General features: G+C 45.1%; 9 non-coding genes and 1 pseudogene across 9 annotated transcripts; all 10 read right to left on the reverse strand.

Moving 5' to 3' along the window:
- Positions 1–1435: 1435 nt before the first annotated feature.
- On the reverse strand, positions 1436–1626 carry LOC130316091 (U2 spliceosomal RNA). Its single transcript, XR_008863472.1, has one exon. It is a non-coding gene; the product is annotated as a U2 spliceosomal RNA (small nuclear RNA).
- A 2083-nt stretch (positions 1627–3709) lies between these two features.
- Positions 3710–3900, reverse strand: LOC130316107 (U2 spliceosomal RNA). The gene has a single exon (XR_008863487.1). It is a non-coding gene; the product is annotated as a U2 spliceosomal RNA (small nuclear RNA).
- Positions 3901–5967: 2067 nt separating this feature from the next.
- LOC130316103 (U2 spliceosomal RNA) lies at positions 5968–6158 on the reverse strand. The gene has a single exon (XR_008863483.1). It is a non-coding gene; the product is annotated as a U2 spliceosomal RNA (small nuclear RNA).
- Positions 6159–8243: 2085 nt separating this feature from the next.
- On the reverse strand, positions 8244–8434 carry LOC130316115 (U2 spliceosomal RNA). Its single transcript, XR_008863492.1, has one exon. It is a non-coding gene; the product is annotated as a U2 spliceosomal RNA (small nuclear RNA).
- A 2065-nt stretch (positions 8435–10499) lies between these two features.
- Positions 10500–10690, reverse strand: LOC130316116 (U2 spliceosomal RNA). Its single transcript, XR_008863493.1, has one exon. It is a non-coding gene; the product is annotated as a U2 spliceosomal RNA (small nuclear RNA).
- A 2088-nt stretch (positions 10691–12778) lies between these two features.
- Positions 12779–12969, reverse strand: LOC130316109 (U2 spliceosomal RNA). The gene has a single exon (XR_008863489.1). It is a non-coding gene; the product is annotated as a U2 spliceosomal RNA (small nuclear RNA).
- A 2086-nt stretch (positions 12970–15055) lies between these two features.
- Positions 15056–15246, reverse strand: LOC130316117 (U2 spliceosomal RNA). The gene has a single exon (XR_008863494.1). It is a non-coding gene; the product is annotated as a U2 spliceosomal RNA (small nuclear RNA).
- Positions 15247–17324: 2078 nt separating this feature from the next.
- LOC130316092 (U2 spliceosomal RNA) lies at positions 17325–17515 on the reverse strand. The gene has a single exon (XR_008863473.1). It is a non-coding gene; the product is annotated as a U2 spliceosomal RNA (small nuclear RNA).
- Positions 17516–19601: 2086 nt separating this feature from the next.
- Positions 19602–19784, reverse strand: LOC130316111 (U2 spliceosomal RNA). The gene has a single exon (XR_008863491.1). It is a non-coding gene; the product is annotated as a U2 spliceosomal RNA (small nuclear RNA).
- A 5169-nt stretch (positions 19785–24953) lies between these two features.
- Positions 24954–25086, reverse strand: LOC130316114 (U2 spliceosomal RNA; annotated as a pseudogene).
- Positions 25087–26637: the final 1551 nt, after the last annotated feature.

The raw sequence follows: 26637 nt of genomic DNA on the forward strand, positions 1-26637 counted from the left end.
ATGCAACAATCTCCTGTTGCTTCTATGAAGGCCATAATAGACGACATCACCAAACAGCTCCATAGTCACATACACAGCAAAGGAGAGATGTTGTTTACACCTAGTGATGTCAGTGGTATTGAGTGACATCACAGCACAGTGCTAAGGCTCCTGGGCCTGGACACAGCAGCGGCTGCAATATCTCAACGGAGAATACGTTTATATATATGTGTGTGTGTGCGCGTATATATATATATATATATATATATATATATATATATATATATATATCTCCGCCGAAATCACTTTTAAACCCATTTCCACCTTTTTTTCCCTTCTCTTCCTCTTACTTTTTTTTCACGTTTTTTTACGTTTTTCTCCTTTTCGCCTCTTTTCTGGGCGTATTATTCTTCTTTTTCTTCTTTTTTTTCGTCTAATGCATACCCCATCAGTGCAGCAATGCTTATTCAATACCGCCAGCAGATGGAGACACTGGGGGATAATTTTCTAAGGATTTATACTGATTTTTCCTGTCTGAATTTGTCGCACAGAAAGTTGCAGGCCAAATATGTGTGACATTTCTGCGACTTTAGCTTCTAGAGCATTTTTACAACATTATACATAGGTGCTGAATACATAAAAAGCGACTGTTCAGCGACAGACAAGTCGCATCGGCTGAAAGTAGGCCAGAATGTCAGTCCATGTTGGAGCAGGTTTAGATACAGTCTAAAGCATAGATCTCAAAGTCTGTGCACAGAATTTAGCAAGGGCCTCGCACCTTCTGATGCATCAGGTAGGTGCACAATAGCATAGCCTAACCCTCTGTACTTTGGTCTATATTGATGCGGGACATAGACAGCCAGCTGATGACCAATCCATTAGTGCAATGGATGGCTGGAAGCATTTGTCTTTGCCTTTGCAATACCACAGAAGCAATGCATGGTCAATGTACAGCAATGACACACCTGTGTGAACAGCCAGGAGACCCCCCCCCCCATGTTATGTTACATAGTTACATAGTTAGTACGGTCGAAAAAAGACATATGTCCATCAAGTTCAACCAGGGAATTAAGGGGTAGGGGTGTGGCGCGATATTGGGGAAGGGATGAGATTTTATATTTCTTCATAAGCATTAATCTTATTTTGTCAATTAGGAACATTCAGCACCCACCCGCTATCAAGGCAGCTGCCTATCATGTCATGCCCTACCTGCACAGGTGTGCTGGCTACTCAAATGATCCAATTAAGGAGGCCATTTAGTCAGCAGCAGCAGAAGTCCTGTGCCTGGACGCTCCAACAGCGGCCAGACACAAGCAGAAGCAGAAGCAGCAGCAGCACCACCTTTTGTTTTTTGGCTGCAGCAGCAGCAGCAGCAAGGCCCACAGGGCTGGCTAGCTGGCTAGCCAGCAAGCAGGTAGCAATGAAAGTAGGAATCTTTCTTTTTAACCCTGTAAGGGGGTGGTGCACTGTACCCGAAGATACTGCCATATCGGGTCAATGCATAGGGCGACGGAAGCAAGCTTCGAAATCGGCCCCCGTTCTCAAAAATCCATTTAATATATGGTCCCCAGATAGGGGACGTATCAGATATTAAACTGATAAGAACAGATACTACACTTGATCTTAGCCAAAAGGCCGAGAAGCGATAACCGTGAAAGGGGCGGGCCCAACAAGGTCCCCTTCATGGGCACTATCACTGCTTGCTGTCAGGGAGGCTGCCAGACAATTTTCCATGCACACTCTGGGCTGGGGGGCAGTCAACCACCAGTACACACAGCAGAACCTAAACCCATACCATTATTGCTAAGCAGCAAGACAGGGGCCCATTGCACTCCCACGGGGCCTTTTTAAATGCAATCCATAACCCGGATTTGCCAGGAACCCTTCTTACTCCTCCTACTTGCATGTGACACTGGGCTTAGGATCTGCATAGGAAACACACACACAAGCACACACCTACCTTTGTTGCCTGCAGATGCCTCCTTGGCTGTCCCCAAACGGTATCAAACCAACACCCACGGGAAGCTGTAAGCATAGAGGACATGCCTGCACCCCATTGGACTTACCTGTGTGGGTTAAACCCGGGTTATTTGACAACCTATGGCGGTGATGGTTCTGCTCAGGCAGAGCAGTGCTGATGCTCCTCATAAAGCTGTCGCTGCTGTGAAGGTTCTAGGTGACATCACAAATCCCTATGGTTACATACACAACAAAGCTGGGTTGTTGTTGTTTACACTCTGCAAGGCCTGTGGAAGTGAGTGACATCATAGCACTGTAGTTCTGAGGGTTCTAGATGGATGCAACAATCTCCTGTTGCTTCTATGAAGGCCATAATAGACGACATCACCAAACAGCTCCATAGTCACATACACAGCAAAGGAGAGATGTTGTTTACACCTAGTGATGTCAGTGGTATTGAGTGACATCACAGCACAGTGCTAAGGCTCCTGGGCCTGGACACAGCAGCGGCTGCAATATCTCAACGGAGAATACGTTTATATATATGTGTGTGTGTGCGCGTATATATATATATATATATATATATATATATATATATATATATTTCTCCGCCGAAATCACTTTTAAACCCATTTCCACCTTTTTTTCCCTTCTCTTCCTCTTACTTTTTTTTCACGTTTTTTTACGTTTTTCTCCTTTTCGCCTCTTTTCTGGGCGTATTATTCTTCTTTTTCTTCTTTTTTTTCGTCTAATGCATACCCCATCAGTGCAGCAATGCTTATTCAATACCGCCAGCAGATGGAGACACTGGGGGATAATTTTCTAAGGATTTATACTGATTTTTCCTGTCTGAATTTGTCGCACAGAAAGTTGCAGGCCAAATATGTGTGACATTTCTGCGACTTTAGCTTCTAGAGCATTTTTACAACATTATACATAGGTGCTGAATACATAAAAAGCGACTGTTCAGCGACAGACAAGTCGCATCGGCTGAAAGTAGGCCAGAATGTCAGTCCATGTTGGAGCAGGTTTAGATACAGTCTAAAGCATAGATCTCAAAGTCTGTGCACAGAATTTAGCAAGGGCCTCGCACCTTCTGATGCATCAGGTAGGTGCACAATAGCATAGCCTAACCCTCTGTACTTTGGTCTATATTGATGCGGGACATAGACAGTCAGCTGATGACCAATCCATTAGTGCAATGGATGGCTGGAAGCATTTGTCTTTGCCTTTGCAATACCACAGAAGCAATGCATGGTCAATGTACAGCAATGACACACCTGTGTGAACAGCCAGGAGACCCCCCCCCCCATGTTATGTTACATAGTTACATAGTTAGTACGGTCGAAAAAAGACATATGTCCATCAAGTTCAACCAGGGAATTAAGGGGTAGGGGTGTGGCGCGATATTGGGGAAGGGATGAGATTTTATATTTCTTCATAAGCATTAATCTTATTTTGTCAATTAGGAACATTCAGCACCCACCCGCTATCAAGGCAGCTGCCTATCATGTCATGCCCTACCTGCACAGGTGTGCTGGCTACTCAAATGATCCAATTAAGGAGGCCATTTAGTCAGCAGCAGCAGAAGTCCTGTGCCTGGACGCTCCAACAGCGGCCAGACACAAGCAGAAGCAGAAGCAGCAGCAGCACCACCTTTTGTTTTTTGGCTGCAGCAGCAGCAGCAGCAAGGCCCACAGGGCTGGCTAGCTGGCTAGCCAGCAAGCAGGTAGCAATGAAAGTAGGAATCTTTCTTTTTAACCCTGCAAGGGGGTGGTGCACTGTACCCGAAGATACTGCCATATCGGGTCAATGCATAGGGCGACGGAAGCAAGCTTCGAAATCGGCCCCCGTTCTCAAAAATCCATTTAATATATGGTCCCCAGATAGGGGACGTATCAGATATTAAACTGATAAGAACAGATACTACACTTGATCTTAGCCAAAAGGCCGAGAAGCGATAACCGTGAAAGGGGCGGGCCCAACAAGGTCCCCTTCATGGGCACTATCACTGCTTGCTGTCAGGGAGGCTGCCAGACAATTTTCCATGCACACTCTGGGCTGGGGGGCAGTCAACCACCAGTACACACAGCAGAACCTAAACCCATACCATTATTGCTAAGCAGCAAGACAGGGGCCCATTGCACTCCCACGGGGCCTTTTTAAATGCAATCCATAACCCGGATTTGCCAGGAACCCTTCTTACTCCTCCTACTTGCATGTGACACTGGGCTTAGGATCTGCATAGGAAACACACACACAAGCACACACCTACCTTTGTTGCCTGCAGATGCCTCCTTGGCTGTCCCCAAACGGTATCAAACCAACACCCACGGGAAGCTGTAAGCATAGAGGACATGCCTGCACCCCATTGGACTTACCTGTGTGGGTTAAACCCGGGTTATTTGACAACCTATGGCGGTGATGGTTCTGCTCAGGCAGAGCAGTGCTGATGCTCCTCATAAAGCTGTCGCTGCTGTGAAGGTTCTAGGTGACATCACAAATCCCTATGGTTACATACACAACAAAGCTGGGTTGTTGTTGTTTACACTCTGCAAGGCCTGTGGAAGTGAGTGACATCATAGCACTGTAGTTCTGAGGGTTCTAGATGGATGCAACAATCTCCTGTTGCTTCTATGAAGGCCATAATAGACGACATCACCAAACAGCTCCATAGTCACATACACAGCAAAGGAGAGATGTTGTTTACACCTAGTGATGTCAGTGGTATTGAGTGACATCACAGCACAGTGCTAAGGCTCCTGGGCCTGGACACAGCAGCGGCTGCAATATCTCAACGGAGAATACGTTTATATATATGTGTGTGTGTGCGCGTATATATATATATATATATATATATTTCTCCGCCGAAATCACTTTTAAACCCATTTCCACCTTTTTTTCCCTTCTCTTCCTCTTACTTTTTTTTCACGTTTTTTTACGTTTTTCTCCTTTTCGCCTCTTTTCTGGGCGTATTCTTCTTCTTTTTCTTCTTTTTTTTCGTCTAATGCATACCCCATCAGTGCAGCAATGCTTATTCAATACCGCCAGCAGATGGAGACACTGGGGGATAATTTTCTAAGGATTTATACTGATTTTTCCTGTCTGAATTTGTCGCACAGAAAGTTGCAGGCCAAATATGTGTGACATTTCTGCGACTTTAGCTTCTAGAGCATTTTTACAACATTATACATAGGTGCTGAATACATAAAAAGCGACTGTTCAGCGACAGACAAGTCGCATCGGCTGAAAGTAGGCCAGAATGTCAGTCCATGTTGGAGCAGGTTTAGATACAGTCTAAAGCATAGATCTCAAAGTCTGTGCACAGAATTTAGCAAGGGCCTCGCACCTTCTGATGCATCAGGTAGGTGCACAATAGCATAGCCTAACCCTCTGTACTTTGGTCTATATTGATGCGGGACATAGACAGCCAGCTGATGACCAATCCATTAGTGCAATGGATGGCTGGAAGCATTTGTCTTTGCCTTTGCAATACCACAGAAGCAATGCATGGTCAATGTACAGCAATGACACACCTGTGTGAACAGCCAGGAGACCCCCCCCCCCCCATGTTATGTTACATAGTTACATAGTTAGTACGGTCGAAAAAAGACATATGTCCATCAAGTTCAACCAGGGAATTAAGGGGTAGGGGTGTGGCGCGATATTGGGGAAGGGATGAGATTTTATATTTCTTCATAAGCATTAATCTTATTTTGTCAATTAGGAACATTCAGCACCCACCCGCTATCAAGGCAGCTGCCTATCATGTCATGCCCTACCTGCACAGGTGTGCTGGCTACTCAAATGATCCAATTAAGGAGGCCATTTAGTCAGCAGCAGCAGAAGTCCTGTGCCTGGACGCTCCAACAGCGGCCAGACACAAGCAGAAGCAGAAGCAGCAGCAGCACCACCTTTTGTTTTTTGGCTGCAGCAGCAGCAGCAGCAAGGCCCACAGGGCTGGCTAGCTGGCTAGCCAGCAAGCAGGTAGCAATGAAAGTAGGAATCTTTCTTTTTAACCCTGTAAGGGGGTGGTGCACTGTACCCGAAGATACTGCCATATCGGGTCAATGCATAGGGCGACGGAAGCAAGCTTCGAAATCGGCCCCCGTTCTCAAAAATCCATTTAATATATGGTCCCCAGATAGGGGACGTATCAGATATTAAACTGATAAGAACAGATACTACACTTGATCTTAGCCAAAAGGCCGAGAAGCGATAACCGTGAAAGGGGCGGGCCCAACAAGGTCCCCTTCATGGGCACTATCACTGCTTGCTGTCAGGGAGGCTGCCAGACAATTTTCCATGCACACTCTGGGCTGGGGGGCAGTCAACCACCAGTACACACAGCAGAACCTAAACCCATACCATTATTGCTAAGCAGCAAGACAGGGGCCCATTGCACTCCCACGGGGCCTTTTTAAATGCAATCCATAACCCGGATTTGCCAGGAACCCTTCTTACTCCTCCTACTTGCATGTGACACTGGGCTTAGGATCTGCATAGGAAACACACACACAAGCACACACCTACCTTTGTTGCCTGCAGATGCCTCCTTGGCTGTCCCCAAACGGTATCAAACCAACACCCACGGGAAGCTGTAAGCATAGAGGACATGCCTGCACCCCATTGGACTTACCTGTGTGGGTTAAACCCGGGTTATTTGACAACCTATGGCGGTGATGGTTCTGCTCAGGCAGAGCAGTGCTGATGCTCCTCATAAAGCTGTCGCTGCTGTGAAGGTTCTAGGTGACATCACAAATCCCTATGGTTACATACACAACAAAGCTGGGTTGTTGTTGTTTACACTCTGCAAGGCCTGTGGAAGTGAGTGACATCATAGCACTGTAGTTCTGAGGGTTCTAGATGGATGCAACAATCTCCTGTTGCTTCTATGAAGGCCATAATAGACGACATCACCAAACAGCTCCATAGTCACATACACAGCAAAGGAGAGATGTTGTTTACACCTAGTGATGTCAGTGGTATTGAGTGACATCACAGCACAGTGCTAAGGCTCCTGGGCCTGGACACAGCAGCGGCTGCAATATCTCAACGGAGAATACGTTTATATATATGTGTGTGTGTGCGCGTATATATATATATATATATATATATATATATATATATATATATTTCTCCGCCGAAATCACTTTTAAACCCATTTCCACCTTTTTTTCCCTTCTCTTCCTCTTACTTTTTTTTCACGTTTTTTTACGTTTTTCTCCTTTTCGCCTCTTTTCTGGGCGTATTATTCTTCTTTTTCTTCTTTTTTTTCGTCTAATGCATACCCCATCAGTGCAGCAATGCTTATTCAATACCGCCAGCAGATGGAGACACTGGGGGATAATTTTCTAAGGATTTATACTGATTTTTCCTGTCTGAATTTGTCGCACAGAAAGTTGCAGGCCAAATATGTGTGACATTTCTGCGACTTTAGCTTCTAGAGCATTTTTACAACATTATACATAGGTGCTGAATACATAAAAAGCGACTGTTCAGCGACAGACAAGTCGCATCGGCTGAAAGTAGGCCAGAATGTCAGTCCATGTTGGAGCAGGTTTAGATACAGTCTAAAGCATAGATCTCAAAGTCTGTGCACAGAATTTAGCAAGGGCCTCGCACCTTCTGATGCATCAGGTAGGTGCACAATAGCATAGCCTAACCCTCTGTACTTTGGTCTATATTGATGCGGGACATAGACAGCCAGCTGATGACCAATCCATTAGTGCAATGGATGGCTGGAAGCATTTGTCTTTGCCTTTGCAATACCACAGAAGCAATGCATGGTCAATGTACAGCAATGACACACCTGTGTGAACAGCCAGGAGACCCCCCCCCCCCCATGTTATGTTACATAGTTACATAGTTAGTACGGTCGAAAAAAGACATATGTCCATCAAGTTCAACCAGGGAATTAAGGGGTAGGGGTGTGGCGCGATATTGGGGAAGGGATGAGATTTTATATTTCTTCATAAGCATTAATCTTATTTTGTCAATTAGGAACATTCAGCACCCACCCGCTATCAAGGCAGCTGCCTATCATGTCATGCCCTACCTGCACAGGTGTGCTGGCTACTCAAATGATCCAATTAAGGAGGCCATTTAGTCAGCAGCAGCAGAAGTCCTGTGCCTGGACGCTCCAACAGCGGCCAGACACAAGCAGAAGCAGAAGCAGCAGCAGCACCACCTTTTGTTTTTTGGCTGCAGCAGCAGCAGCAGCAAGGCCCACAGGGCTGGCTAGCTGGCTAGCCAGCAAGCAGGTAGCAATGAAAGTAGGAATCTTTCTTTTTAACCCTGTAAGGGGGTGGTGCACTGTACCCGAAGATACTGCCATATCGGGTCAATGCATAGGGCGACGGAAGCAAGCTTCGAAATCGGCCCCCGTTCTCAAAAATCCATTTAATATATGGTCCCCAGATAGGGGACGTATCAGATATTAAACTGATAAGAACAGATACTACACTTGATCTTAGCCAAAAGGCCGAGAAGCGATAACCGTGAAAGGGGCGGGCCCAACAAGGTCCCCTTCATGGGCACTATCACTGCTTGCTGTCAGGGAGGCTGCCAGACAATTTTCCATGCACACTCTGGGCTGGGGGGCAGTCAACCACCAGTACACACAGCAGAACCTAAACCCATACCATTATTGCTAAGCAGCAAGACAGGGGCCCATTGCACTCCCACGGGGCCTTTTTAAATGCAATCCATAACCCGGATTTGCCAGGAACCCTTCTTACTCCTCCTACTTGCATGTGACACTGGGCTTAGGATCTGCATAGGAAACACACACACAAGCACACACCTACCTTTGTTGCCTGCAGATGCCTCCTTGGCTGTCCCCAAACGGTATCAAACCAACACCCACGGGAAGCTGTAAGCATAGAGGACATGCCTGCACCCCATTGGACTTACCTGTGTGGGTTAAACCCGGGTTATTTGACAACCTATGGCGGTGATGGTTCTGCTCAGGCAGAGCAGTGCTGATGCTCCTCATAAAGCTGTCGCTGCTGTGAAGGTTCTAGGTGACATCACAAATCCCTATGGTTACATACACAACAAAGCTGGGTTGTTGTTGTTTACACTCTGCAAGGCCTGTGGAAGTGAGTGACATCATAGCACTGTAGTTCTGAGGGTTCTAGATGGATGCAACAATCTCCTGTTGCTTCTATGAAGGCCATAATAGACGACATCACCAAACAGCTCCATAGTCACATACACAGCAAAGGAGAGATGTTGTTTACACCTAGTGATGTCAGTGGTATTGAGTGACATCACAGCACAGTGCTAAGGCTCCTGGGCCTGGACACAGCAGCGGCTGCAATATCTCAACGGAGAATACGTTTATATATATGTGTGTGTGTGCGCGTATATATATATATATATATATATTTCTCCGCCGAAATCACTTTTAAACCCATTTCCACCTTTTTTTCCCTTCTCTTCCTCTTACTTTTTTTTCACGTTTTTTTACGTTTTTCTCCTTTTCGCCTCTTTTCTGGGCGTATTATTCTTCTTTTTCTTCTTTTTTTTCGTCTAATGCATACCCCATCAGTGCAGCAATGCTTATTCAATACCGCCAGCAGATGGAGACACTGGGGGATAATTTTCTAAGGATTTATACTGATTTTTCCTGTCTGAATTTGTCGCACAGAAAGTTGCAGGCCAAATATGTGTGACATTTCTGCGACTTTAGCTTCTAGAGCATTTTTACAACATTATACATAGGTGCTGAATACATAAAAAGCGACTGTTCAGCGACAGACAAGTCGCATCGGCTGAAAGTAGGCCAGAATGTCAGTCCATGTTGGAGCAGGTTTAGATACAGTCTAAAGCATAGATCTCAAAGTCTGTGCACAGAATTTAGCAAGGGCCTCGCACCTTCTGATGCATCAGGTAGGTGCACAATAGCATAGCCTAACCCTCTGTACTTTGGTCTATATTGATGCGGGACATAGACAGCCAGCTGATGACCAATCCATTAGTGCAATGGATGGCTGGAAGCATTTGTCTTTGCCTTTGCAATACCACAGAAGCAATGCATGGTCAATGTACAGCAATGACACACCTGTGTGAACAGCCAGGAGACCCCCCCCCCCCCATGTTATGTTACATAGTTACATAGTTAGTACGGTCGAAAAAAGACATATGTCCATCAAGTTCAACCAGGGAATTAAGGGGTAGGGGTGTGGCGCGATATTGGGGAAGGGATGAGATTTTATATTTCTTCATAAGCATTAATCTTATTTTGTCAATTAGGAACATTCAGCACCCACCCGCTATCAAGGCAGCTGCCTATCATGTCATGCCCTACCTGCACAGGTGTGCTGGCTACTCAAATGATCCAATTAAGGAGGCCATTTAGTCAGCAGCAGCAGAAGTCCTGTGCCTGGACGCTCCAACAGCGGCCAGACACAAGCAGAAGCAGAAGCAGCAGCAGCACCACCTTTTGTTTTTTGGCTGCAGCAGCAGCAGCAGCAAGGCCCACAGGGCTGGCTAGCTGGCTAGCCAGCAAGCAGGTAGCAATGAAAGTAGGAATCTTTCTTTTTAACCCTGTAAGGGGGTGGTGCACTGTACCCGAAGATACTGCCATATCGGGTCAATGCATAGGGCGACGGAAGCAAGCTTCGAAATCGGCCCCCGTTCTCAAAAATCCATTTAATATATGGTCCCCAGATAGGGGACGTATCAGATATTAAACTGATAAGAACAGATACTACACTTGATCTTAGCCAAAAGGCCGAGAAGCGATAACCGTGAAAGGGGCGGGCCCAACAAGGTCCCCTTCATGGGCACTATCACTGCTTGCTGTCAGGGAGGCTGCCAGACAATTTTCCATGCACACTCTGGGCTGGGGGGCAGTCAACCACCAGTACACACAGCAGAACCTAAACCCATACCATTATTGCTAAGCAGCAAGACAGGGGCCCATTGCACTCCCACGGGGCCTTTTTAAATGCAATCCATAACCCGGATTTGCCAGGAACCCTTCTTACTCCTCCTACTTGCATGTGACACTGGGCTTAGGATCTGCATAGGAAACACACACACAAGCACACACCTACCTTTGTTGCCTGCAGATGCCTCCTTGGCTGTCCCCAAACGGTATCAAACCAACACCCACGGGAAGCTGTAAGCATAGAGGACATGCCTGCACCCCATTGGACTTACCTGTGTGGGTTAAACCCGGGTTATTTGACAACCTATGGCGGTGATGGTTCTGCTCAGGCAGAGCAGTGCTGATGCTCCTCATAAAGCTGTCGCTGCTGTGAAGGTTCTAGGTGACATCACAAATCCCTATGGTTACATACACAACAAAGCTGGGTTGTTGTTGTTTACACTCTGCAAGGCCTGTGGAAGTGAGTGACATCATAGCACTGTAGTTCTGAGGGTTCTAGATGGATGCAACAATCTCCTGTTGCTTCTATGAAGGCCATAATAGACGACATCACCAAACAGCTCCATAGTCACATACACAGCAAAGGAGAGATGTTGTTTACACCTAGTGATGTCAGTGGTATTGAGTGACATCACAGCACAGTGCTAAGGCTCCTGGGCCTGGACACAGCAGCGGCTGCAATATCTCAACGGAGAATACGTTTATATATATGTGTGTGTGTGCGCGTATATATATATATATATATATATATATATATATATATATATATATATTTCTCCGCCGAAATCACTTTTAAACCCATTTCCACCTTTTTTTCCCTTCTCTTCCTCTTACTTTTTTTTCACGTTTTTTTACGTTTTTCTCCTTTTCGCCTCTTTTCTGGGCGTATTATTCTTCTTTTTCTTCTTTTTTTTCGTCTAATGCATACCCCATCAGTGCAGCAATGCTTATTCAATACCGCCAGCAGATGGAGACACTGGGGGATAATTTTCTAAGGATTTATACTGATTTTTCCTGTCTGAATTTGTCGCACAGAAAGTTGCAGGCCAAATATGTGTGACATTTCTGCGACTTTAGCTTCTAGAGCATTTTTACAACATTATACATAGGTGCTGAATACATAAAAAGCGACTGTTCAGCGACAGACAAGTCGCATCGGCTGAAAGTAGGCCAGAATGTCAGTCCATGTTGGAGCAGGTTTAGATACAGTCTAAAGCATAGATCTCAAAGTCTGTGCACAGAATTTAGCAAGGGCCTCGCACCTTCTGATGCATCAGGTAGGTGCACAATAGCATAGCCTAACCCTCTGTACTTTGGTCTATATTGATGCGGGACATAGACAGCCAGCTGATGACCAATCCATTAGTGCAATGGATGGCTGGAAGCATTTGTCTTTGCCTTTGCAATACCACAGAAGCAATGCATGGTCAATGTACAGCAATGACACACCTGTGTGAACAGCCAGGAGACCCCCCCCCCCCATGTTATGTTACATAGTTACATAGTTAGTACGGTCGAAAAAAGACATATGTCCATCAAGTTCAACCAGGGAATTAAGGGGTAGGGGTGTGGCGCGATATTGGGGAAGGGATGAGATTTTATATTTCTTCATAAGCATTAATCTTATTTTGTCAATTAGGAACATTCAGCACCCACCCGCTATCAAGGCAGCTGCCTATCATGTCATGCCCTACCTGCACAGGTGTGCTGGCTACTCAAATGATCCAATTAAGGAGGCCATTTAGTCAGCAGCAGCAGAAGTCCTGTGCCTGGACGCTCCAACAGCGGCCAGACACAAGCAGAAGCAGAAGCAGCAGCAGCACCACCTTTTGTTTTTTGGCTGCAGCAGCAGCAGCAGCAAGGCCCACAGGGCTGGCTAGCTGGCTAGCCAGCAAGCAGGTAGCAATGAAAGTAGGAATCTTTCTTTTTAACCCTGTAAGGGGGTGGTGCACTGTACCCGAAGATACTGCCATATCGGGTCAATGCATAGGGCGACGGAAGCAAGCTTCGAAATCGGCCCCCGTTCTCAAAAATCCATTTAATATATGGTCCCCAGATAGGGGACGTATCAGATATTAAACTGATAAGAACAGATACCACACTTGATCTTAGCCAAAAGGCCGAGAAGCGATAACCGTGAAAGGGGCGGGCCCAACAAGGTCCCCTTCATGGGCACTATCACTGCTTGCTGTCAGGGAGGCTGCCAGACAATTTTCCATGCACACTCTGGGCTGGGGGGCAGTCAACCACCAGTACACACAGCAGAACCTAAACCCATACCATTATTGCTAAGCAGCAAGACAGGGGCCCATTGCACTCCCACGGGGCCTTTTTAAATGCAATCCATAACCCGGATTTGCCAGGAACCCTTCTTACTCCTCCTACTTGCATGTGACACTGGGCTTAGGATCTGCATAGGAAACACACACACAAGCACACACCTACCTTTGTTGCCTGCAGATGCCTCCTTGGCTGTCCCCAAACGGTATCAAACCAACACCCACGGGAAGCTGTAAGCATAGAGGACATGCCTGCACCCCATTGGACTTACCTGTGTGGGTTAAACCCGGGTTATTTGACAACCTATGGCGGTGATGGTTCTGCTCAGGCAGAGCAGTGCTGATGCTCCTCATAAAGCTGTCGCTGCTGTGAAGGTTCTAGGTGACATCACAAATCCCTATGGTTACATACACAACAAAGCTGGGTTGTTGTTGTTTACACTCTGCAAGGCCTGTGGAAGTGAGTGACATCATAGCACTGTAGTTCTGAGGGTTCTAGATGGATGCAACAATCTCCTGTTGCTTCTATGAAGGCCATAATAGACGACATCACCAAACAGCTCCATAGTCACATACACAGCAAAGGAGAGATGTTGTTTACACCTAGTGATGTCAGTGGTATTGAGTGACATCACAGCACAGTGCTAAGGCTCCTGGGCCTGGACACAGCAGCGGCTGCAATATCTCAACGGAGAATACGTTTATATATATGTGTGTGTGTGCGCGTATATATATATATATATATATATATATATATATATATATATATTTCTCCGCCGAAATCACTTTTAAACCCATTTCCACCTTTTTTTCCCTTCTCTTCCTCTTACTTTTTTTTCACGTTTTTTTACGTTTTTCTCCTTTTCGCCTCTTTTCTGGGCGTATTATTCTTCTTTTTCTTCTTTTTTTTCGTCTAATGCATACCCCATCAGTGCAGCAATGCTTATTCAATACCGCCAGCAGATGGAGACACTGGGGGATAATTTTCTAAGGATTTATACTGATTTTTCCTGTCTGAATTTGTCGCACAGAAAGTTGCAGGCCAAATATGTGTGACATTTCTGCGACTTTAGCTTCTAGAGCATTTTTACAACATTATACATAGGTGCTGAATACATAAAAAGCGACTGTTCAGCGACAGACAAGTCGCATCGGCTGAAAGTAGGCCAGAATGTCAGTCCATGTTGGAGCAGGTTTAGATACAGTCTAAAGCATAGATCTCAAAGTCTGTGCACAGAATTTAGCAAGGGCCTCGCACCTTCTGATGCATCAGGTAGGTGCACAATAGCATAGCCTAACCCTCTGTACTTTGGTCTATATTGATGCGGGACATAGACAGCCAGCTGATGACCAATCCATTAGTGCAATGGATGGCTGGAAGCATTTGTCTTTGCCTTTGCAATACCACAGAAGCAATGCATGGTCAATGTACAGCAATGACACACCTGTGTGAACAGCCAGGAGACCCCCACCCCCCCCATGTTATGTTACATAGTTACATAGTTAGTACGGTCGAAAAAAGACATATGTCCATCAAGTTCAACCAGGGAATTAAGGGGTAGGGGTGTGGCGCGATATTGGGGAAGGGATGAGATTTTATATTTCTTCATAAGCATTAATCTTATTTTGTCAATTAGGAACATTCAGCACCCACCCGCTATCAAGGCAGCTGCCTATCATGTCATGCCCTACCTGCACAGGTGTGCTGGCTACTCAAATGATCCAATTAAGGAGGCCATTTAGTCAGCAGCAGCAGAAGTCCTGTGCCTGGACGCTCCAACAGCGGCCAGACACAAGCAGAAGCAGAAGCAGCAGCAGCACCACCTTTTGTTTTTTGGCTGCAGCAGCAGCAGCAGCAAGGCCCACAGGGCTGGCTAGCTGGCTAGCCAGCAAGCAGGTAGCAATGAAAGTAGGAATCTTTCTTTTTAACCCTGTAAGGGGGTGGTGCACTGTACCCGAAGATACTGCCATATCGGGTCAATGCATAGGGCGACGGAAGCAAGCTTCGAAATCGGCCCCCGTTCTCAAAAATCCATTTAATATATGGTCCCCAGATAGGGGACGTATCAGATATTAAACTGATAAGAACAGATACTACACTTGATCTTAGCCAAAAGGCCGAGAAGCGATAACCGTGAAAGGAACGGGCCCAACAAGGTCCCCTTCATGGGCACTATCACTGCTTGCTGTCAGGGAGGCTGCCAGACAATTTTCCATGCACACTCTGGGCTGGGGGGCAGTCAACCACCAGTACACACAGCAGAACCTAAACCCATACCATTATTGCTAAGCAGCAAGACAGGGGCCCATTGCACTCCCACGGGGCCTTTTTAAATGCAATCCATAACCCGGATTTGCCAGGAACCCTTCTTACTCCTCCTACTTGCATGTGACACTGGGCTTAGGATCTGCATAGGAAACACACACACAAGCACACACCTACCTTTGTTGCCTGCAGATGCCTCCTTGGCTGTCCCCAAACGGTATCAAACCAACACCCACGGGAAGCTGTAAGCATAGAGGACATGCCTGCACCCCATTGGACTTACCTGTGTGGGTTAAACCCGGGTTATTTGACAACCTATGGCGGTGATGGTTCTGCTCAGGCAGAGCAGTGCTGATGCTCCTCATAAAGCTGTCGCTGCTGTGAAGGTTCTAGGTGACATCACAAATCCCTATGGTTACATACACAACAAAGCTGGGTTGTTGTTGTTTACACTCTGCAAGGCCTGTGGAAGTGAGTGACATCATAGCACTGTAGTTCTGAGGGTTCTAGATGGATGCAACAATCTCCTGTTGCTTCTATGAAGGCCATAATAGACGACATCACCAAACAGCTCCATAGTCACATACACAGCAAAGGAGAGATGTTGTTTACACCTAGTGATGTCAGTGGTATTGAGTGACATCACAGCACAGTGCTAAGGCTCCTGGGCCTGGACACAGCAGCGGCTGCAATATCTCAACGGAGAATACGTTTATATATATGTGTGTGTGTGCGCGTATATATATATATATATATATATATATATATATATATTTCTCCGCCGAAATCACTTTTAAACCCATTTCCACCTTTTTTTCCCTTCTCTTCCTCTTACTTTTTTTTCACGTTTTTTTACGTTTTTCTCCTTTTCGCCTCTTTTCTGGGCGTATTATTCTTCTTTTTCTTCTTTTTTTTCGTCTAATGCATACCCCATCAGTGCAGCAATGCTTATTCAATACCGCCAGCAGATGGAGACACTGGGGGATAATTTTCTAAGGATTTATACTGATTTTTCCTGTCTGAATTTGTCGCACAGAAAGTTGCAGGCCAAATATGTGTGACATTTCTGCGACTTTAGCTTCTAGAGCATTTTTACAACATTATACATAGGTGCTGAATACATAAAAAGCGACTGTTCAGCGACAGACAAGTCGCATCGGCTGAAAGTAGGCCAGAATGTCAGTCCATGTTGGAGCAGGTTTAGATACAGTCTAAAGCATAGATCTCAAAGTCTGTGCACAGAATTTAGCAAGGGCCTCGCACCTTCTGATGCATCAGGTAGGTGCACAATAGCATAGCCTAACCCTCTGTACTTTGGTCTATATTGATGCGGGACATAGACAGCCAGCTGATGACCAATCCATTAGTGCAATGGATGGCTGGAAGCATTTGTCTTTGCCTTTGCAATACCACAGAAGCAATGCATGGTCAATGTACAGCAATGACACACCTGTGTGAACAGCCAGGAGACCCCCCCCCCCCATGTTATGTTACATAGTTACATAGTTAGTACGGTCGAAAAAAGACATATGTCCATCAAGTTCAACCAGGGAATTAAGGGGTAGGGTTGTGGCGTGATATTGGGGAAGGGATGAGATTTTATATTTCTTCATAAGCATTAATCTTATTTTGTCAATTAGGAACATTCAGCACCCACCCGCTATCAAGGCAGCTGCCTATCATGTCATGCCCTACCTGCACAGGTGTGCTGGCTACTCAAATGATCCAATTAAGGAGGCCATTTAGTCAGCAGCAGCAGAAGTCCTGTGCCTGGACGCTCCAACAGCGGCCAGACACAAGCAGAAGCAGAAGCAGCAGCAGCACCACCTTTTGTTTTTTGGCTGCAGCAGCAGCAGCAGCAAGGCCCACAGGGCTGGCTAGCTGGCTAGCCAGCAAGCAGGTAGCAATGAAAGTAGGAATCTTTCTTTTTAACCCTGTAAGGGGGTGGTGCACTGTACCCGAAGATACTGCCATATCGGGTCAATGCATAGGGCGACGGAAGCAAGCTTCGAAATCGGCCCCCGTTCTCAAAAATCCATTTAATATATGGTCCCCAGATAGGGGACGTATCAGATATTAAACTGATAAGAACAGATACTACACTTGATCTTAGCCAAAAGGCCGAGAAGCGATAACCGTGAAAGGGGCGGGCCCAACAAGGTCCCCTTCATGGGCACTATCACTGCTTGCTGTCAGGGAGGCTGCCAGACAATTTTCCATGCACACTCTGGGCTGGGGGGCAGTCAACCACCAGTACACACAGCAGAACCTAAACCCATACCATTATTGCTAAGCAGCAAGACAGGGGCCCATTGCACTCCCACGGGGCCTTTTTAAATGCAATCCATAACCCGGATTTGCCAGGAACCCTTCTTACTCCTCCTACTTGCATGTGACACTGGGCTTAGGATCTGCATAGGAAACACACACACAAGCACACACCTACCTTTGTTGCCTGCAGATGCCTCCTTGGCTGTCCCCAAACGGTATCAAACCAACACCCACGGGAAGCTGTAAGCATAGAGGACATGCCTGCACCCCATTGGACTTACCTGTGTGGGTTAAACCCGGGTTATTTGACAACCTATGGCGGTGATGGTTCTGCTCAGGCAGAGCAGTGCTGATGCTCCTCATAAAGCTGTCGCTGCTGTGAAGGTTCTAGGTGACATCACAAATCCCTATGGTTACATACACAACAAAGCTGGGTTGTTGTTGTTTACACTCTGCAAGGCCTGTGGAAGTGAGTGACATCATAGCACTGTAGTTCTGAGGGTTCTAGATGGATGCAACAATCTCCTGTTGCTTCTATGAAGGCCATAATAGACGACATCACCAAACAGCTCCATAGTCACATACACAGCAAAGGAGAGATGTTGTTTACACCTAGTGATGTCAGTGGTATTGAGTGACATCACAGCACAGTGCTAAGGCTCCTGGGCCTGGACACAGCAGCGGCTGCAATATCTCAACGGAGAATACGTTTATATATATGTGTGTGTGTGCGCGTATATATATATATATATATATATATATATATATATATATATATATTTCTCCGCCGAAATCACTTTTAAACCCATTTCCACCTTTTTTTCCCTTCTCTTCCTCTTACTTTTTTTTCACGTTTTTTTACGTTTTTCTCCTTTTCGCCTCTTTTCTGGGCGTATTATTCTTCTTTTTCTTCTTTTTTTTCGTCTAATGCATACCCCATCAGTGCAGCAATGCTTATTCAATACCGCCAGCAGATGGAGACACTGGGGGATAATTTTCTAAGGATTTATACTGATTTTTCCTGTCTGAATTTGTCGCACAGAAAGTTGCAGGCCAAATATGTGTGACATTTCTGCGACTTTAGCTTCTAGAGCATTTTTACAACATTATACATAGGTGCTGAATACATAAAAAGCGACTGTTCAGCGACAGACAAGTCGCATCGGCTGAAAGTAGGCCAGAATGTCAGTCCATGTTGGAGCAGGTTTAGATACAGTCTAAAGCATAGATCTCAAAGTCTGTGCACAGAATTTAGCAAGGGCCTCGCACCTTCTGATGCATCAGGTAGGTGCACAATAGCATAGCCTAACCCTCTGTACTTTGGTCTATATTGATGCGGGACATAGACAGCCAGCTGATGACCAATCCATTAGTGCAATGGATGGCTGGAAGCATTTGTCTTTGCCTTTGCAATACCACAGAAGCAATGCATGGTCAATGTACAGCAATGACACACCTGTGTGAACAGCCAGGAGACCCCCCCCCCCCATGTTATGTTACATAGTTACATAGTTAGTACGGTCGAAAAAAGACATATGTCCATCAAGTTCAACCAGGGAATTAAGGGGTAGGGGTGTGGCGCGATATTGGGGAAGGGATGAGATTTTATATTTCTTCATAAGCATTAATCTTATTTTGTCAATTAGGAACATTCAGCACCCACCCGCTATCAAGGCAGCTGCCTATCATGTCATGCCCTACCTGCACAGGTGTGCTGGCTACTCAAATGATCCAATTAAGGAGGCCATTTAGTCAGCAGCAGCAGAAGTCCTGTGCCTGGACGCTCCAACAGCGGCCAGACACAAGCAGAAGCAGAAGCAGCAGCAGCACCACCTTTTGTTTTTTGGCTGCAGCAGCAGCAGCAGCAAGGCCCACAGGGCTGGCTAGCTGGCTAGCCAGCAAGCAGGTAGCAATGAAAGTAGGAATCTTTCTTTTTAACCCTGTAAGGGGGTGGTGCACTGTACCCGAAGATACTGCCATATCGGGTCAATGCATAGGGCGACGGAAGCAAGCTTCGAAATCGGCCCCCGTTCTCAAAAATCCATTTAATATATGGTCCCCAGATAGGGGACGTATCAGATATTAAACTGATAAGAACAGATTTTTTAACTTGGCTACCCCTGAGGGGTATCTTTTTATTTAGAATTCATAACATTTTACAAAGTGCATTACGATTTATAAATATAATTTTTTTTCAATAAAAACAAATTTTGATAATAAAATCACATATAACAATAAAAGTTCACATAAATACAATCATAATACACTTAAAATGGGCACTTGGTGGCTTTACAAAAGGGCGTTCCATTCATTAAAATACCATTTTCTAGCTAATAAAGGATAATATTTCTTGTCTAATAAAAAGTACTGGTACATATCACTAAAACAAAGAGCTAAAACATCATTCACAGATAAAATCTCATGTTTAAAAAGTAAAATGTTTCTGGCATTCCATAGAGCTGCTTTAACACAGTTTATGATCTTCCATGCCATTGTCTCTTGAGTCCGTATTGGGCATTCCAGACATCCATAAAAAACAGCTGCAGAGTTTAAGTCCTTTATTTCTGTTATCTTCTTCACCAGAGGGAGTATTTTAGTCCATATCCTTTTTGCATAAAAACAAGTCCAGAAAAGGTGGTACACGGTCTCGGGTTCCTGGCAGCCCTCCCTCGGGCATACTGCAGTGTTGGCCATCCTTCTTCGGTGCTGGAATGCCCGGCATGGAAGACACTCGTGTATGCAGCTCCAGGCCAGATCTTTCTGTGAATTAAAAAGATAAATCATATTTGCCATCTTCCATATTTTCCTGCATTTCTCTTCATTAAAATTATTCACAGGGGCAATAAAACCACTTTCTTTAATATATTTTAACATTTTTTTGCTATTAGTTACTTCATTAATACTTTTTCCGTTAAAGTTGTACAAGTTGAAAATTTTCTCTAAAATCTTGTATTGTTGGGGAAGATTAAAAGCATAAGGACAGCTTAAAACAGTTTTAAACCACCCATTCCTCCTCATAAAAAAACCTGTATTAAAACGGATAAAATATGACCAGTAACTATCCTTAAAAAGTGTGCTAACACACATGCTAAAAAACTTGGTAAAAAGGAACGCCCTGATGTCGGGGAAGTCCTTTCCACCCATACCCTTTGGCATCATGACGATCTCTCTTCTCAATTTTTCACTCTTGGAGCTCCATAAAAAGGTAAAACATGCTTTAATAATTTTATTTAAAATCATTTCGGGGGGTGGAAAGACCATGCCAAGATACAATAAAATGGGTAAAATCACCATCTTTGTAACTAAAACCTTCCCCTCCATCGTTAGCTTTCTCATGTTCCACATACAAATTTTTGTGTTTATTTTTTGAGCCACCAAGTCCCAGCTATTAAAACCATTGTTTGACTCACTGAAGGAGACCCCTAAAATCTGCACAGACTCAGACACAGGAATGGGTAAATCCCTTAAAAACAGTCCTCCTATATTTAAAACACTGCTTTTATTAAAATTTACCTTAAAACCGGAGGCACAACAAAAAAATTCAACTTGCTTTAGGGCTTTTTGAAGCGATGGGGTGTCCCTTCCAAGCACTGCCACATCGTCCATGTACCCCACTACTTTAGCCTCTAGTCCCCCTCCTCCCGGCAGGGGGACCCCTCTTATTTGCTTATCTCTCCTCAAGGTGCATAGTAGAGGCTCAAGCGCACATATGAAAAGTAGTGGGGACAAAGGACACCCCTGCTTCACTCCGGAATTTAAAATCACATCCTGTGTCTTAAAACCGTTAACTAAAATCTTGCTTGTGCAGTTTTTATAAAAGGCCTTAAGAGACAATAAAAAGCCTTCAGGTATACCCATTTTCTCTAAAACCTTAAAAAGATAAAAATGTGACACTCTGTCAAAAGCCTTCTCGAAGTCTAAGGATAAAATGGCTAGTTTTCCGTTTCTAGACTTTGTGTCACTAATCACATCTTTTAAAAGGTTAAGATTTTCCCATATGCTCCTCCCAGGCACCCCACAGACCTGATTTGAATGGATTATTTTCTCTATTACACTTTTTAATCTATTTGCGCACAGTTTTGCCATCACTTTGTAGTCACAGTTGAGGAGGGTGATTGGTCTCCAGTTCTTTAGATCTGACCGGTCTCCCTTTTTGAACAGCAGGGAGACATCACCCTTCCTCCATGAACCTGGGAGGGCTTTTGTTTTAAATACTTCTGTAAAAAGGGAAAAAAGGTCATCTTTTAAAACACCATAAAAAATGACATAAAACTCAATGGGTATACCGTCAGGACCAGGCACCTTACCGGATTTAAAACTCCTGATCGTCTCTAAAACCTCCTGTTCCGAGATCTCCCTCTGTAAAAGAGACTGGGACACAGGGTCTAAAACATTGGTAATCTCCTTCAATGAGTCATTCATAAAATCAATATCAATATTTTTTGTATTAAAAAGATCCGCATAAAATGAATGTACCCTTTTTAAAATACCCTGTACATCTTTTTCTCCTTGTATATTATCAATTAAAACCTTTTTATCCGTTACTTTCTTAAAAAAGTACCTGGAGCAGGTCTCGTTCTCTTCAAGGTGCTTTATTTTGGATCTGAAAATTATCTCTTTTCCCTTCTGCTCCAGGCACTGTTTTATTTCTTTTTTTAAGTCAGTAATTTCTCTATAAACCTCTATACCATTGTCTCTGAATTTGTACAGGGTTTGCAGACGGGTATTTAGAAGGGAGTAAAACTCACGCTTCTCTTTAGCTCTAGAGATCCCTACTCTAATAAAAAACTCTTTTATTTTTATTTTCATTTTCTCCCACCATATACTGATGGGAGTGTTAGGATCTCTTACCCGTCTGCAGTCCTTGTAGAAGTTGATAAAATCGGATAAAACCTGCGGATCTTCTAAAAGGGATACATTCATCTTCCAGGCATTCCTCCCAGTCTTTTTTCTAAAATCACTCTTCACCTTAAAAGATAAAAGTTTGTGATCAGAAAAAACATTGGTTAAAACATCACACTTAAAAGGCAGTACTTGATAAGAACAGAAGATAAAATCGATCCTGGAGCTGCAGTTTGCGTTGCTCCAGGTCACACCGTCTCTTTCTGGTAAAATACTATTGCATTTCTTAAAAACATCAGTAAGTCTAAAATCAATAATCATATTTTTTAACATAGAAGATGTTTTATCATAGTTTCTACTTACTGAATTGGTAAAACGGTGCTCCCCCCTTAAAATACAATTAAAATCACCTGCTAAAATAAGAGGTTCAGAATCATTGATAAAAAGGGGTAAAATCTCTAACATCCGTGCTCTATCATTTTTATTGGGTGAACCATAAAAATTTAAAAACTGCCATTTAATACCATCAATAAAAGCTTTAACCAATAAAATTCTGCCTGGTAAAATCTCATGAATAAAATCAATAAAAGCATTTCCTTTAAAAAGTATGGCGACCCCTGCTGATCTGGATTCGTTAGATCCAGACCAGACTGATGGACCGTGTACCCAATCTTTTTTATACTTTTCATAATTTAAACTATGCGGGATGCCGCACTCCTGCAGGAAAACCACAGAAGCAGCAAAAATAGACAAGTAGTTAAAAAGGGCAACCCGTTTCGCTCGTGAACTTATACTTCTTACATTCATAGACAATCCGGACAACTCAGCCATTGGAGATGTAAAAAAAAGGGAGGCTCAGATAACAAACTAAAAACCAGATTGCGCACTGGAGCTCTCGTTACCCCCCACCTCTGACTTTACCGTACACATAGAGGAAGCCGGAGAGGAACCACCATCGCTCGAGCAGCCCCCCTCTTCCAAGACCACAGGTGTATAGACGGAGTACATTGGTAAGAACAGCTTCTGGGCTCCATTCTCTTTTTCGGCGTCCACCTCTTGCCCCTCCATAGGGGTCGGGTGCGTACTTAGGTCCGTTTCCGGGACCTCGGAGATGGTCACCCCTGAAACCTCCTCCTGGCTGGGAGGAGGAGGGGTATCCACCGCTGGGACCTGTGGAGGAGCTTCACTTGGAGCCCCCGTCACGACAGGAACTTCCATCTGCTCCTCCTGGACCACCTCCGAGTCCGGACGCCCTTTGGAGCCCCTTCGTCTTTTCACCTTTGCTACTCCGTCCGGGTTTTCACACTCAGGGGGACCCCGAGCAGGAGGACCTTCCGGGGTGGAATCGGGCACCTCTCGCTCTTCCACCTTCTCTGAGGTATCTGCCCGATCCCCTCTCGCATTTCTCTTCCCCGGCCTCCTCTCATTTGGGGTCCCCCTTTCCACCTGTGCCTCTTTCTCCTGGGGTTCTTTTGGGGGGGCCGTGGTCTCCATCTCACAGCTTACCTCTTCTTGTGGGGGGTGCTCCTCCTCTCTGGCTTTTCCCCAGGCTGGTCTCCGGACGTCTCTCTTGGGTTGCCCTTGCTGTTCTGTGGTTTTTTTGGTCTGTGGGGACAGAAAGCATACACGTGACCAAAGTGACGGCAAAAATTACATCTCAAACCCTTATCACATTTTTCTGTTTCATGTTGCATGCTTCCACATTTCTTACAGGAACTTTCACAATTTTCCTTTATGTGCCCATAACGTTGGCACCTTCTGCAGAAGTTTGGCATTCCCGCAAAAAAGAGGTCGCCACACACATTGTTTAATTTAAAACGAGCAGGCGGTAATAGTATCCCCCCTGGGAGGGTGGGGTCTTTGTTGCACGTGACTTGATATCGCCATTTTGAGGTCCAGACACCACAGTCGTTCATGATTTTTCCTCTGAACTCCACCTTTTTAAAGTAGGCTGCCAGGAACCCATCGATCTCTCTCTGATTTACAAAAGGGGAGTACATCTTCACGACAATCAACTTGGTTTCATCTAGGACGTGCTCGACAATTTGGATACCCTTAAGCCTCGGATCATCTTGCTTTGGAATTTTCATTACTGCATCTAAGAATACGCCTTCCCCTATGAAAGTGCAGTCGTAGATCCTCCGCTTAGGGTAATCCTGGATGGCCAAAATCTCTCGCTTACGAACATTAAGAATCTTGTCGAGCACGTCCTCTATCACGAACCTCATGCCACGTGCATCCGCCGCATCACCTGTGAGAATGACCCGCACAGTGTGTTTAATCCGGGCATAAGCCGGTACCGAACCAGGATCTAGATCTTCATCCATGGTTCATTCGTGTTTTGGTCTGGTTCTCTCCGCTCCAACCAACCAGCCAATTCGCTCAAACCTCTCTCCACCCGAAGGCTTTGAGAGGCGATCGCAACCCGTTACCCTGGGACTAAGCCCTCTCCCCAATAGCAACAAGTGGGTGAAGCCCAGGCAATAAACCTGGGCGATCCCACAAGGCCGAGGAGAGGGGTACCCGAGTACCTTCTGACCAGATCTCCTGTATTACTACACTTGATCTTAGCCAAAAGGCCGAGAAGCGATAACCGTGAAAGGGGCGGGCCCAACAAGGTCCCCTTCATGGGCACTATCACTGCTTGCTGTCAGGGAGGCTGCCAGACAATTTTCCATGCACACTCTGGGCTGGGGGGCAGTCAACCACCAGTACACACAGCAGAACCTAAACCCATACCATTATTGCTAAGCAGCAAGACAGGGGCCCATTGCACTCCCACGGGGCCTTTTTAAATGCAATCCATAACCCGGATTTGCCAGGAACCCTTCTTACTCCTCCTACTTGCATGTGACACTGGGCTTAGGATCTGCATAGGAAACACACACACAAGCACACACCTACCTTTGTTGCCTGCAGATGCCTCCTTGGCTGTCCCCAAACGGTATCAAACCAACACCCACGGGAAGCTGTAAGCATAGAGGACATGCCTGCACCCCATTGGACTTACCTGTGTGGGTTAAACCCGGGTTATTTGACAACCTATGGCGGTGATGGTTCTGCTCAGGCAGAGCAGTGCTGATGCTCCTCATAAAGCTGTCGCTGCTGTGAAGGTTCTAGGTGACATCACAAATCCCTATGGTTACATACACAACAAAGCTGGGTTGTTGTTGTTTACACTCTGCAAGGCCTGTGGAAGTGAGTGACATCATAGCACTGTAGTTCTGAGGGTTCTAGATGGATGCAACAATCTCCTGTTGCTTCTATGAAGGCCATAATAGATGACATCACCAAACAGCTCCATAGTCACATACACAGCAAAGGAGAGATGTTGTTTACACCTAGTGATGTCAGTGGTATTGAGTGACATCACAGCACAGTGCTAAGGCTCCTGGGCCTGGACACAGCAGCGGCTGCAATATCTCAACGGAGAATACGTTTATATATATGTGTGTGTGTGCGCGTATATATATATATATATATATATATATATATATATATATATATATATTTCTCCGCCGAAATCACTTTTAAACCCATTTCCACCTTTTTTTCCCTTCTCTTCCTCTTACTTTTTTTTCACGTTTTTTTACGTTTTTCTCCTTTTCGCCTCTTTTCTGGGCGTATTATTCTTCTTTTTCTTCTTTTTTTTCGTCTAATGCATACCCCATCAGTGCAGCAATGCTTATTCAATACCGCCAGCAGATGGAGACACTGGGGGATAATTTTCTAAGGATTTATACTGATTTTTCCTGTCTGAATTTGTCGCACAGAAAGTTGCAGGCCAAATATGTGTGACATTTCTGCGACTTTAGCTTCTAGAGCATTTTTACAACATTATACATAGGTGCTGAATACATAAAAAGCGACTGTTCAGCGACAGACAAGTCGCATCGGCTGAAAGTAGGCCAGAATGTCAGTCCATGTTGGAGCAGGTTTAGATACAGTCTAAAGCATAGATCTCAAAGTCTGTGCACAGAATTTAGCAAGGGCCTCGCACCTTCTGATGCATCAGGTAGGTGCACAATAGCATAGCCTAACCCTCTGTACTTTGGTCTATATTGATGCGGGACATAGACAGCCAGCTGATGACCAATCCATTAGTGCAATGGATGGCTGGAAGCATTTGTCTTTGCCTTTGC

This window comes from Hyla sarda, unplaced genomic scaffold (genome assembly GCF_029499605.1).
Source record: "Hyla sarda isolate aHylSar1 unplaced genomic scaffold, aHylSar1.hap1 scaffold_1903, whole genome shotgun sequence".
In the NCBI taxonomy this organism is placed as follows: domain Eukaryota; kingdom Metazoa; phylum Chordata; class Amphibia; order Anura; family Hylidae; genus Hyla; species Hyla sarda.